This window comes from Aulostomus chinensis, chromosome 2 (genome assembly GCF_037954235.1).
Source record: "Aulostomus chinensis isolate RoL2024-O1b breed Wild chromosome 2, RoL_Achi_v1.0, whole genome shotgun sequence".
NCBI lineage: Eukaryota > Metazoa > Chordata > Actinopteri > Syngnathiformes > Aulostomidae > Aulostomus > Aulostomus chinensis.
Window position 1 is genome coordinate 33,108,169 of NC_141321.1, and position 10,758 is coordinate 33,118,926.

A 10,758-nucleotide genomic window follows, 5' to 3' on the forward strand; every position below is an offset into this window, starting at 1 on the left:
ATTTAACCGGCCTTTAAGATAAAGACAATGAAAATAAGCTTTTTAAAGGACAGACCTTTGTTAAGCTGGTGATTTCTGACCTTCTCACACAGAGCAGCGTGTAGCCCGGGTCACATGTCAGACGTTTGAGTTGTTAACAGCTCCGCTAAACAACGGGTTTTCTCTCCAAACTTCCTCGGCGAGCCGATATTTGACTGAAGACCGAAGAAAAAGTCAAAGAAAAAAGGTGAACCCACCTTGCGCGCAACAGCTTTGTTTGTGCCCCCATCTTCTGACCCCCCGCCCCCCCATCACTGCTGTCGTCTGCAAAACTGAGAACAAACAATAAATTAAGCTGCAACAGTAACAGGCTGCTGACACACTCAGGCTTTTGAAGGGCAATCATGTACTGCTCCTGTCGCCATGGTGATATGACATTATCAGATCAGACCATCAGTCCAACAGCTAGTCAACTGTTCCCCAACATCAGTTCTATCGTCCCTCCAAATCTAATTAAAACCACCCACAACTTCCTCAGTGCCGGCGATCACATGACCTCCTCAACGAAGGTAAACGCGATAAAAATCAGAGGGTGCGAACCAGGCTCGGAGTGGCCATCTGGAGGACCGGGAGTTTTCCCGAACGGCCGGTGCCCCCGGCGGCCGGATGGGCCAGTGTGAGCAGGCATTTAAAAATATATATATATTTCTGGTAAAAACGCAGAAACAGCGGTTAGTGTTAAAATGAGAAACAGCCCCATCTAGTTGTAGTACCACCACTCAGCGGCCGCCTTGCAGTCAGATGCCATGAAGAACGTTGCCCAATAAGAGGAAGGAGAAAGGAGGAGCCGAAAAAGAGAGACTCCGGAAAAGAAAAGCAGCCGAGGCAACTGCAGCCAAATTTCCAAAACTCGACACGTTCTTCCCCAAGCGTGTCCAACAAGAGGGGACAGGAAAATAGGAAACTTATCCTGCGTTAACTTAGCTAAGCGAACGTTAATGTTAGCTCAGGCTGTACTAGCAGCTATAACCGTGCAGCTAGACAAACTTGGGCTATCTGTGACTGTGTTTGGCTACTGGCTAGTCTAGCCAGTAGCTGCTAAGTGCTAATGCTAATGTTACACTGCACTGTTAATATATCGTTTTTTTTAACGTTAGCCACTCACTGACAGTCAAAACTTGTCTCTTCTTAAAAGTTTGGCACGCATGTGAGAAACTTTTGTCTTGGCTTCACAGCAGACGGCTGCAGCCTCTCAGCGGACCAGCAGTGCCAGTGACGATGACGAAGACCCAGTTCCACGAAGCACGAGCCATGATGTATTGTTACATTCAGAGCCAGCACAAGGTGGGAGTCGCACTGTTTAGCTTTAGCTCGTCAAATCTGGGTACAAACCACTGTTATCTTTTATATAGATTACTGTATTTTTAGTCCACTTCATACCATAAATTATGGCATAGTGGAGGTGAACGTTTTATGCATATTAAAAATGAGACAAGTTGGTGCTCATAAAGCTTGTAAACTAATTGGCATGACATGAAAAGCAAACAGCCTAATCTTGGCACCAGAGTCATGGTAACCCATTGGATCTTCTGCAAGACTTTTTTCTTGTTCAAGCAGGTCCTGGTACCGTCACCTGTGATGAGGACACCAGCAGTAGCCACGATGTCACAGATTGGGTGATTTGTGATGTCAAAGGTGAAGTCTGCTACTTTTGTTCACTATTTTTGGCATGAATGTGAAGCATAGCTACCTGATTGTGCTTGGGTTTGGCTCTGAAGATCTACAAGCTCACAACACCTAAAGTTTGCTAAAGCCCTTATTGTGAATTTGTGATTGAATTGAGGAGCATTAGATACACAAGAAGGGAGAGCCGTAACCGATCATCCAGCAGCTCAGGCTCAGCAGCAGGATACTGAACATGGAGCGACCAACAGGACAGACCAAGGGGACCCTGAGGGTAATTAGGGTAGTAGTACCTTCAGTTTCAGGCCCTATTATGTTTGCCTGGCAGAGCAACACATTAGCAGCACTAAAAACAATAAAAACACACACTGAACAGTGTCCCAGCCCCCCCCCCCCCCCCAACACCCATGAGGCAACTGGGCCAGACGGCCCGGAGCCGGTTTTCACATCCACTCCACTCAAAACCTGGTACTGGACTGTTCTTGCTGTCAATGAGCGCATCACGCGCATAATCTAATTTCACCCCCTGAACATGCATGAAATTCGCCACACTTGTCCGGTCTGGCTAAACATTCACTAATCAAAAACAAAAAACCCACAAAAGTCAATAGCGCCACCTACGGAGCCACACAACTAAAAGATAATTTAAAGATAATTTGCAGCACGATAACTCCTCCCACGAATGTCCCACAAACATGGGACCAACACCGTTGGACTCGTCTCTTGAAGACCAACAATTCCTACACTCTGACCCCTCACCTGTCTACAACAAAATGTCCACAAATTGGACAAAACTGTCAAAATGAGGACTTTTTTTACTCCCCGAACAAAATCTATCTCCTCCTAGAGCATTAATGCTATCGCTTCCAAACTTTCACACATTAATCACACAACTCTGCTCTTCAAAAGTCTTTAAAAACTTTGCAATAACTCACTCGGTGTCCATTTTATAAGCCCTCAAAGTTGGGGAGACACGTTTCACCTTACAATGGAAGTCTATGGGGAGACCGTGTCCTCTCAGGGTTCATACTGTCAAACAAACGCTTCTCACGTCTACACCATCCATCCCACAGCTCTACCAACCACACCACTGCATTCCTGACAAAAACCCCTCCAAAAACATGGTGTTCTGTGTCCCTCTGGACCAGCGTATGCCGACTTCTTCCTCTTGTCCCCACTCCAGTCCTGGTGCTCCTCCTCTCTCTCCACTCTAGCACAGATCAAAAACAGAGCAGTGGGGAGGGGTTCTTAAAGGGCCAGCTCTCAGCTCTGCTCTCACTCTAGCACAGATCAAAGACAGAGCAGTGGGGGAGGGCTTCTTAAAGGGCCAGCTCTCAGCTCTGCTCTCCACTCCAGCACAGATCAAAGACAGAGCAGTGGGGGAGGGGTTCTTAAAGGGCCAGCTCTCAGCTCTGCTCTCACTCTAGCACAGATCAAAGACAGAGCAGTGGGGGAGGGGTTCTTAAAGGGCCAGCTCTCAGCTCTGCTCTCCACTCCAGCACAGATCAAAGACAGAGCAGTGGGGGAGGGGTTCTTAAAGGGCCAGCTCTCAGCTCTGCTCTCACTCTAGCACAGATCAAAGACAGAGCAGTGGGGAGGGGTTCTTAAAGGGCCAGCTCTCAGCTCTGCTCTCACTCTAGCACAGATCAGAGACAGAGCAGTGGGGAGGGGTTCTTAAAGGGCCAGCTCTCAGCTCTGCTCTCCACTCTAGCACAGATCAAAGACAGAGCAGTGGGGAGGGGTTCTTAAAGGGCCAGCTCTCAGCTCTGCTCTCACTCTAGCACAGATCAAAGACAGAGCAGTGGGGGAGGGGTTCTTAAAGGGCCAGCTCTCAGCTCTGCTCTCACTCTAGCACAGATCAAAGACAGAGCAGTGGGGGAGGGGCTCTTAAAGGGCCAGCTCTCAGCTCTGCTCTCCACTCTAGCACAGATCAAAGACAGAGCAGTGGGGGAGGGGCTCTTAAAGGGCCAGCTCTCAGCTCTGCTCTCACTCTAGCACAGATCAAAGACAGAGCAGTGGGGGAGGGGTTCTTAAAGGGCCAGCTCTCAGCTCTGCTCTCACTCTAGCACAGATCAAAGACAGAGCAGTGGGGGAGGGGTTCTTAAAGGGCCAGCTCTCAGCTCTGCTCTCACTCTCTGATCAGACTCAGGCTTCTATCTCCTCAACTACAAGGCCTCCACACTGGACCAGGACACCCTGGGATTCAGGCCAGGGGCTCAGGCCCTCACAACGCTGCTTGCAGCTTTAATTTTGATTACTTTGCTCGACCTCGACCCAAGGACCTGGACTTTTTTTTCTCTTTTCACCCCAAACAACCATCAAATGTGCGTAAACCAAAGGTGTTTCACTACAAACATGGTACTATTCGCAAGTGGCTTACTTACAATGAAAAGAATAAATCTCTGTACTGTTCTGTTTGTCTAGCATTTGCCCCCTTTCTTAGTGAGGGTCCTTTCATTAAGGGTGGGATGAAGTCATCAAAGGGTAAACGAACATGAACGAAGTCAAACCCACACACACAGTGCAAATGCCTACTTTATGAGAGCACAAAAGGGAGATGTTAAAAGCTTGTGAACAGGTAACCCAATGTCTTTACATGTGGAGCAAGTGAAAAAGAAACGTCAGATCATGGAGCGTGTTGTATTTGTTGTGAAAGTTGTGGGCAAATGTGGGCTGAGCTACAGGGGAGAGGAAGAGGCAGGGTATGCTTTAGCTGTGCTGTGCGCTGTCTGCCCTCCTTGTTGTACAGTTGTGTTGGGAATAGACACCCGTAACTGTAATGAAAATCACCCAAAACCAATAATAAAAAAAAAAAAACGTAAATTGTCGCTGGCGGGGCACGGGCGCGCACCCGACTTCATTTTCTTTGAGGGCTGGTCTGATGAAACTCCAGGGCTGAAGATGACTCCCACTCCGACCCTGGTGCGAACTGCTTTTACTTGACTTGTTCTGCCGATACCTTTTTTAGTTTTACTGTTCAAAGCGGATTTTGTTTTTTCTCCATACGGGACTTGTGGTACTTTTCTCCCACCACTGCCTGCTCTCTAGTTTACCGGGACCAAAATAAACAGGACATCTTCTTCCGTTCGGCTCTGTGCACAGCAGATAATGCATTGACCTCTCCATCAGCCATGCAGTCACACAACTGAGCCATAACAAACACAAACTCATCACAGCGCTGCATCTGGCAAACCAGAAGACTGGAGGAATCAGGTGGACTGTCTCTGCCGGCTCTCAGCCAACCGGCAGAAAAACACACGAGAAAAGCTATCAGTGACTACTTTTATTAGCCAGCAGCAGTTCAGCTACCGACCCTCGACTGTGGGGGAAAACTACAGATCCATCAAGGTCTTCACCCCAGTTTCTTTGAGAACATTTCATTGATAGTGCTCGAGAGAGAAATATCGGGGTCATGACCAGAGACACGCCCACATTACATCATGAGGTTCTACGTCAGCTTCCCTCCAGAGTTTGACCGGGAACCTTTTCGTCATGTCGGTACTGTGCTGCATTCTGAGTGCGTTCTTGCTCAGAGACGGGTTTGTAACACTGGTATGATGTCAGCTGTCTGACTGACCTACGTGTCACAGCATTGGAGCGAATATATGCCGCTTTCAAGGAGTAAGAGGATTCAGTACAGTTCGTTCTAAATTAAAAAGAGCTAAACATGCAGCGAGCAGGCGTCCCTGACGGCGGGAGCCGGGATCGAAAGCAACGACCCCGAGATTAGCAGGTGACAAGCTCTCCCTCCTGAGCTGCACGCCGACCGTGTTAGTGTCCATCTGCACATTTAAGACGTGAGTGAGATCAGCTCGATCAAAGCCAGCTGTTACTCTTCATTAATGAAAATCCCACACGCACCTAAGAATCACTGAAAAACACTCGTGAGTCACTGGTGACACGGAGCCGTCTGTGGAGCAGACGGAGGAACTCATCCCTCACCGCTAATGTTTCAGTCAAGAGAAGAACATCCGAATGGAAAACCATAATTCCAGGCGACTCAATCTTGACACGCACTCACAAACACTCACTCACGTATGTTTGCAAGTTGCAAATTTGGAACGTCGGAAGGTTTGAACAGAATGTTTCTGCTGTTTTAAGATGGACCCACAGCAAATGTTTCAACAAGATGCCAAAAGATAAATTGATCAAATTTAATCTAAAATTATTTTTTTTTAACAGTTATAATATCAGATATGATTTAATATGAATAATTATTCCAAGTATTGCCATTGTTGTTGATAAAGCACCTGACATACAAGGAAAGTTGCTCAAATACTTCACAATAAAACACTAAATAAATAACACAACACAACCTGCCGGTTCACCCAGGAGCTGCGTGACGGCGGCTCGTTTTCAACCTCTGGCACTCACATACCGTATAAACGGAGGTCAGGCGCACGTGCAACGGGAAATAACTGAAGAGAAGACGAAGGGAGCGAGACAACTTTTCTCCGGCGAAGTGACCAACGCTGCCAGCTAGATGTGAAAATACATTCTGCATCACTGGAATATCGCAAATGATTTGCGATGTACGTTTCCTGGAGCAGGAAAGTGCTCAGTGCCAAACTTGTGCTGGTGCCACCGGGTGGAAGCCGTCAGCGGGCCGGGAGGTGCACAAACACCAAGCACGACCTCAGCGAGACTCTCTGTTCTGACCACCAAACAATTTGGAGTTGGAACATGTGGGTTTTTTTTGTTTGTTTGTTTGTTTTAGCAGTAAAGAAATGTTGTTGCAACTTACCCTGGCAGCACTTCCTGGTCAAGCACAAAGGACCCGAGCAGAGAAGATGGCTGCCTACTTAATGTGCCTGAGAGAATCGAGTCAGAACCATCTGATCAGTTTCACTCTTCAGGAGTTTAGTCAACTGCAGTATAAGAGCGAGTGCAGGTCTGCTGCTCGGTTTCTACTCAGGGTAACAGACGAACAGCAGTGGTCAACTGTTTTTGTGGCATTTGGTCATGTTGTTGGTATGTTCCAGTGGGAGGAGCCAAACAGGTACAAAATGGCTCCACGTATGGCAGGAAGTTTTCTTTAGTGTCTAAATGGCAACATTAATTATTATTAAAAGGGAGAAAAAAAATAACACGAGAAATGTGACAAAATCATCTGAAAACATCCGGGGGTGACGCTGAGCTTGCGCTTCCTTGTGGCGTAGGTTAGGTATATTTTGGGTATGATCTCATTGCGGCATATCTCACACGTGAAGGTTTTATTTCTATTCTTCTTCTTCTTCTTTTTTTTTTTTGCTACTCACTCGCTCCTGAAAACACGCTGAGGCCAGACGCAGCAGTTCACGACTGGGACAGATAACCAGGTTCCCCTGTGGTGTGACAGCGGGTGGCGTTCAGTCTGAGAGACGTTTATGTCTGAGTTCAGTCACTGAACTGACGCTGGACGAACACAGGAAACCGGATGTATGAACCAAAGTCTGTCTGCCTCCCGAACACGAGGTGGAGGTGGCAGTCACTCTCCTACGGTTCACCTTTTTGCACCAAAAACCACACACGTTGGCCAGCGGCGTGCCTCTCAAATGGACCGGGCTGAACAGATAATCCCTCCAGGACACGCGTCTCTAGTGACATCATCAGGAGGTGTCCATCGATTCTTTCGTACGTCCAAACATGAACTGGTTCCGGATGTCTTCAATGCATTCATAGTTTCCAGGAAATATGTTCTATCATCTTTTGGTATCCTCTCTATTTTCTGTACAAGAAATTTTTACTTTGTTGAAAATTAAATAAAAGAAGCAAATAAACAAGACCACAGTTCTCACTTTGTGTTTGTTGAGAATCCTCAGAAAGAGTGCGTTGCTTTTATTCGCTGGAGGGAATGTTGTTTACAGTGGTTTCTGATCGATTTGGTGTTGTGTTCCCTGGCAGGAGTCAACTATGGAAGGTCGTGATTGTTCCTTCGGAGAGTCGGAAGCAGTTATGTTGAAAGGATTTGAGCAAAGAGGTGGAGGTGGCAAGACAAGAAACAAGAGATGAAAGAGGTGCAGTGTATTATTTTTTGTTCTGAGGAAATATTTGAAGACAAAAGACTGAATAAATGAATCATTTAACTAATTAAGCAAATGTATCATTCCATTCAGTATTACTGTGCGATAGTGGCTGGTTTAGAGAAGGAGGAGGAACCTTTGAGGGACATTAATGGAGTGCTTTCTCTGTGTACTTTCAGGGGTACGCTTTGTTAAATGACTTCTGAATATGAAGGACTGACACAAAAACATGATAACAAATGTAAAAAAAAGCAGGCAGGTACTGAGGAAAAGAGGACAGATATTTCTGGAATGAGAGCCTTGTCTTCTCATGGTGCTCCTGCGCTCTCTGAGTGAAGCTAACGAGGAATAAAAATCGTCAAACTGTCGCAAAAGCAAAGGTGCGTTCTTTTCACTGACGGCCACACGGCTGCTAGCAGCAAGGCAAGCTAACGCTAGGTATCTCTGCTAGCTCAATTAGCTTGATGAATGGCTGTATAACGTTTAACCACTGCAGGAGCAATGAGCTGTTGGCGACCTCACCTGGCCTGGCCACTCACCACGCTAGCTTGGCCTCTGCAGCCTGGCAGCTAAACCACATGGACGATTCGCCAGGCACGTGAGGTCCCGTGAGCGGGGACAGCTATAGTTAGCATGGTTCAGCACGGCACCCATAACTGCTCAGAGAGAGCCGTTCACAACCACAACAGTTTAGGTCAGGACCACAGATGAAAGGTTTGAACTTAGCTAACTGAGCTGCCAGTTTCAGGGGGTGTCTCTACAAAATGCTGGGATATCCAGGATTTGCAGTCACAATTACATGTTCATGCCTGGAGAGTCAACGTCAGTAAACGTAAAGCCTCGCTGGGTCTGGCACGTTGCCCCACATTAGAAGGCGAGTCCCCACAAAGGTCCAGATTCAAGTTGGGTAATTCAAGAATGCCGACAACAAGAAGTGATGTTCGATCGTGATACATGACGCTTCCAGCCCGTCACGCATTTCTGTCCCTCAAGGAATCGTGTCAGACGTGTTAAACTGCCTCCACTCAAGCTAAATCCCTGGAGCGAAAGTGAAAATAAGTAAGAGAGCAAGAGGGAGGAGGGGGAGACGGAGATACAGACAGAGAATGAGATGGGATTACGGGGATAATGCGAGCAGATGGAGGGAGGTTGAGGCTCTAGCAGGACTCTCCAAACGGATTAAAAGACTTCAGCCCAGCCACCAACAAGCCAACGCTGCAGCGCTCCTCCTGCTGGAGCCTGGACCAGACTGCTGCCCTCCTGATGCTGAGCCTGGACATGAAATTTACCATCTTTCCACATGCGGCTGTGTGCGTGTGTGTGTGTGTGTGTGTGCGTGTGTGCGCACACTTCAACCCACTGCCCCCCCACCCCGTATCAGACACATAAAAGGTTAGGCTTTAAAATCTATATATCCATTTAGGACGCTGATCCATGGATTCACACTTCACACGCGTCCTGTTACTGAAGAACGCGCCAGAATTGGGACGCAGCGGGAGGCATTGATGTCACTGCGGCGGGCGGCGGCGGCCAGAGGGATTTGGCCACATATGCAACAATATACAATGTGTCTGTAAGCTACAAATACACTAAGCCATTTTACACACTGTATGTGTGTGTGTTGAGAAGTGGATTTAGCTGGATTACAGATTAAAATGCACTTTCTATGTGCTGATGTTTCATCTCATATCAAACTGCAGATGTAACTTACTGCTCATATGTCGTCGTTATATTTAACCCTTCGAATGGTGGGGTTTTTTTTTTGTGTTCCCGTTTTGTTTTCTAATTCATGCTGGGCTCGTTATATTGAGCAATGGGAACCAGCACAATCACGGCTGGATGGCTTTGCCCTAAACCACACCGGCGTCAATATGAAGCAAGTAAATTCCTTTGATCATTAATTTTTACTAAAATAAAATGAATCCATTTGTTTTCAAAGGGAATTTTTTGGGGCAATTCATCTAAAAACAAATCTAAAATATATATAAACCGTATATTGGGCCTGTATGGTTCGCCAGCGCTGGAGGGAAATGCTGGCAGTTTTTGAACTGTGTACATTTTACCTCTAGAAAACAGTCATTTTCAACTTCCCCTCCCACATGCTGCAGCCTGCTGTTCTGTACGTTTATTAGCGGCTGCACTTAGGAACACAAATTTTATGTTTTTTCTTTTTTTTTTACAAGATCTGGTTCAAGCTGTACTTTTTTTTTTTTTTTTTTGCCGAAGTTAACTTTTAATAGTTTCCATTTTGAAATGTCAAAATTTTAGGCTCAGATTTCCAAAGTCAAGTCTGCCTTTTCAAGGACAAACCCTCGACAAGTTAAAAACCTGGAGGTACTTGGTGTTTTTTTCAGTGTCTGACTGGGACAAAGCGAGGAACTTGGCCTTCCACATCCATCAGATGCTTAAAATTCTCAATTCAACTTTTTTTCCCTCCTCCCTTCCCCCTTCGTCCAATTCCACAACCACGACAACTCAATGTCATTTTCTTTCTTGATTTGTGGAAAGACAATCTATGTTTAAGACAGCAGTCTGTCAATAAAAGAGCCACTCACGTACTTCACTTGGAGAAATAGAAAAATAAAAACAAAAAAACGACAAAAGATCGGGGACGTGCAGCAAATCCTGGCAGACTTCATCTTGAAAACAATCTGTACAGAAACCGAGGACGGCGCCGATGCGAGCTGAACTCTGAGGTTCATGGTTTTCCCATCAATATTAATGTGCATAGTGGAAAAGGACTGTGACAGTTAGCCAACTGCTCATGCTGCTACTGGGAGTGTAAATTAGCATTGCACGCTAAGAGCAGCATCAGGATGGGCCAGCAGGCCCGTATTGATCCGGTCCCTCTTCCCCGTCGGTTGTGGTTTGCTTAATGGTTCTGATAAACGGACGATCCGGCTGAGGCTTTTCCTGAGAGATGCATGTTTGCCTCCACACTACATTCCAGCACTCAGTGTCAATTAGCTTAATATTTCATGTGCATCTGTTGATGAGGACGTGCCTGCGTGTTCGCTGCCACGCCATCTCTCTCCTCTCACTCTGCAGGTGGTAATTAACCTGTCGGTGCCGTGGCCGTTAGGCGCCGTGCTTC

At 46.7% G+C, this 10,758-nt stretch overlaps 1 protein-coding gene and 1 long non-coding RNA gene across 4 annotated transcripts in view; one reads left to right on the forward strand and one right to left on the reverse strand.

Annotated features, from left to right (window-relative positions):
* The window catches only part of LOC147269765 (neural-cadherin), a 280,583-nt gene that overhangs the window by 265,369 nt on the left and 4,456 nt on the right, over positions 1–10,758 (reverse strand). The window lies entirely within an intron of this gene.
* Positions 482–7,686, forward strand: LOC147269766 (uncharacterized). Of its 3 annotated transcripts, none has more exons than XR_015110757.1 (4): positions 482–548; positions 1,215–1,323; positions 1,597–1,674; positions 7,546–7,686. It is a non-coding gene; the product is annotated as an uncharacterized LOC147269766 (long non-coding RNA). The 3 variants fall into 3 exon arrangements; XR_015110759.1 differs by having other exon boundaries at positions 494–655; XR_015110760.1 differs by having other exon boundaries at positions 494–655; positions 1,218–1,323.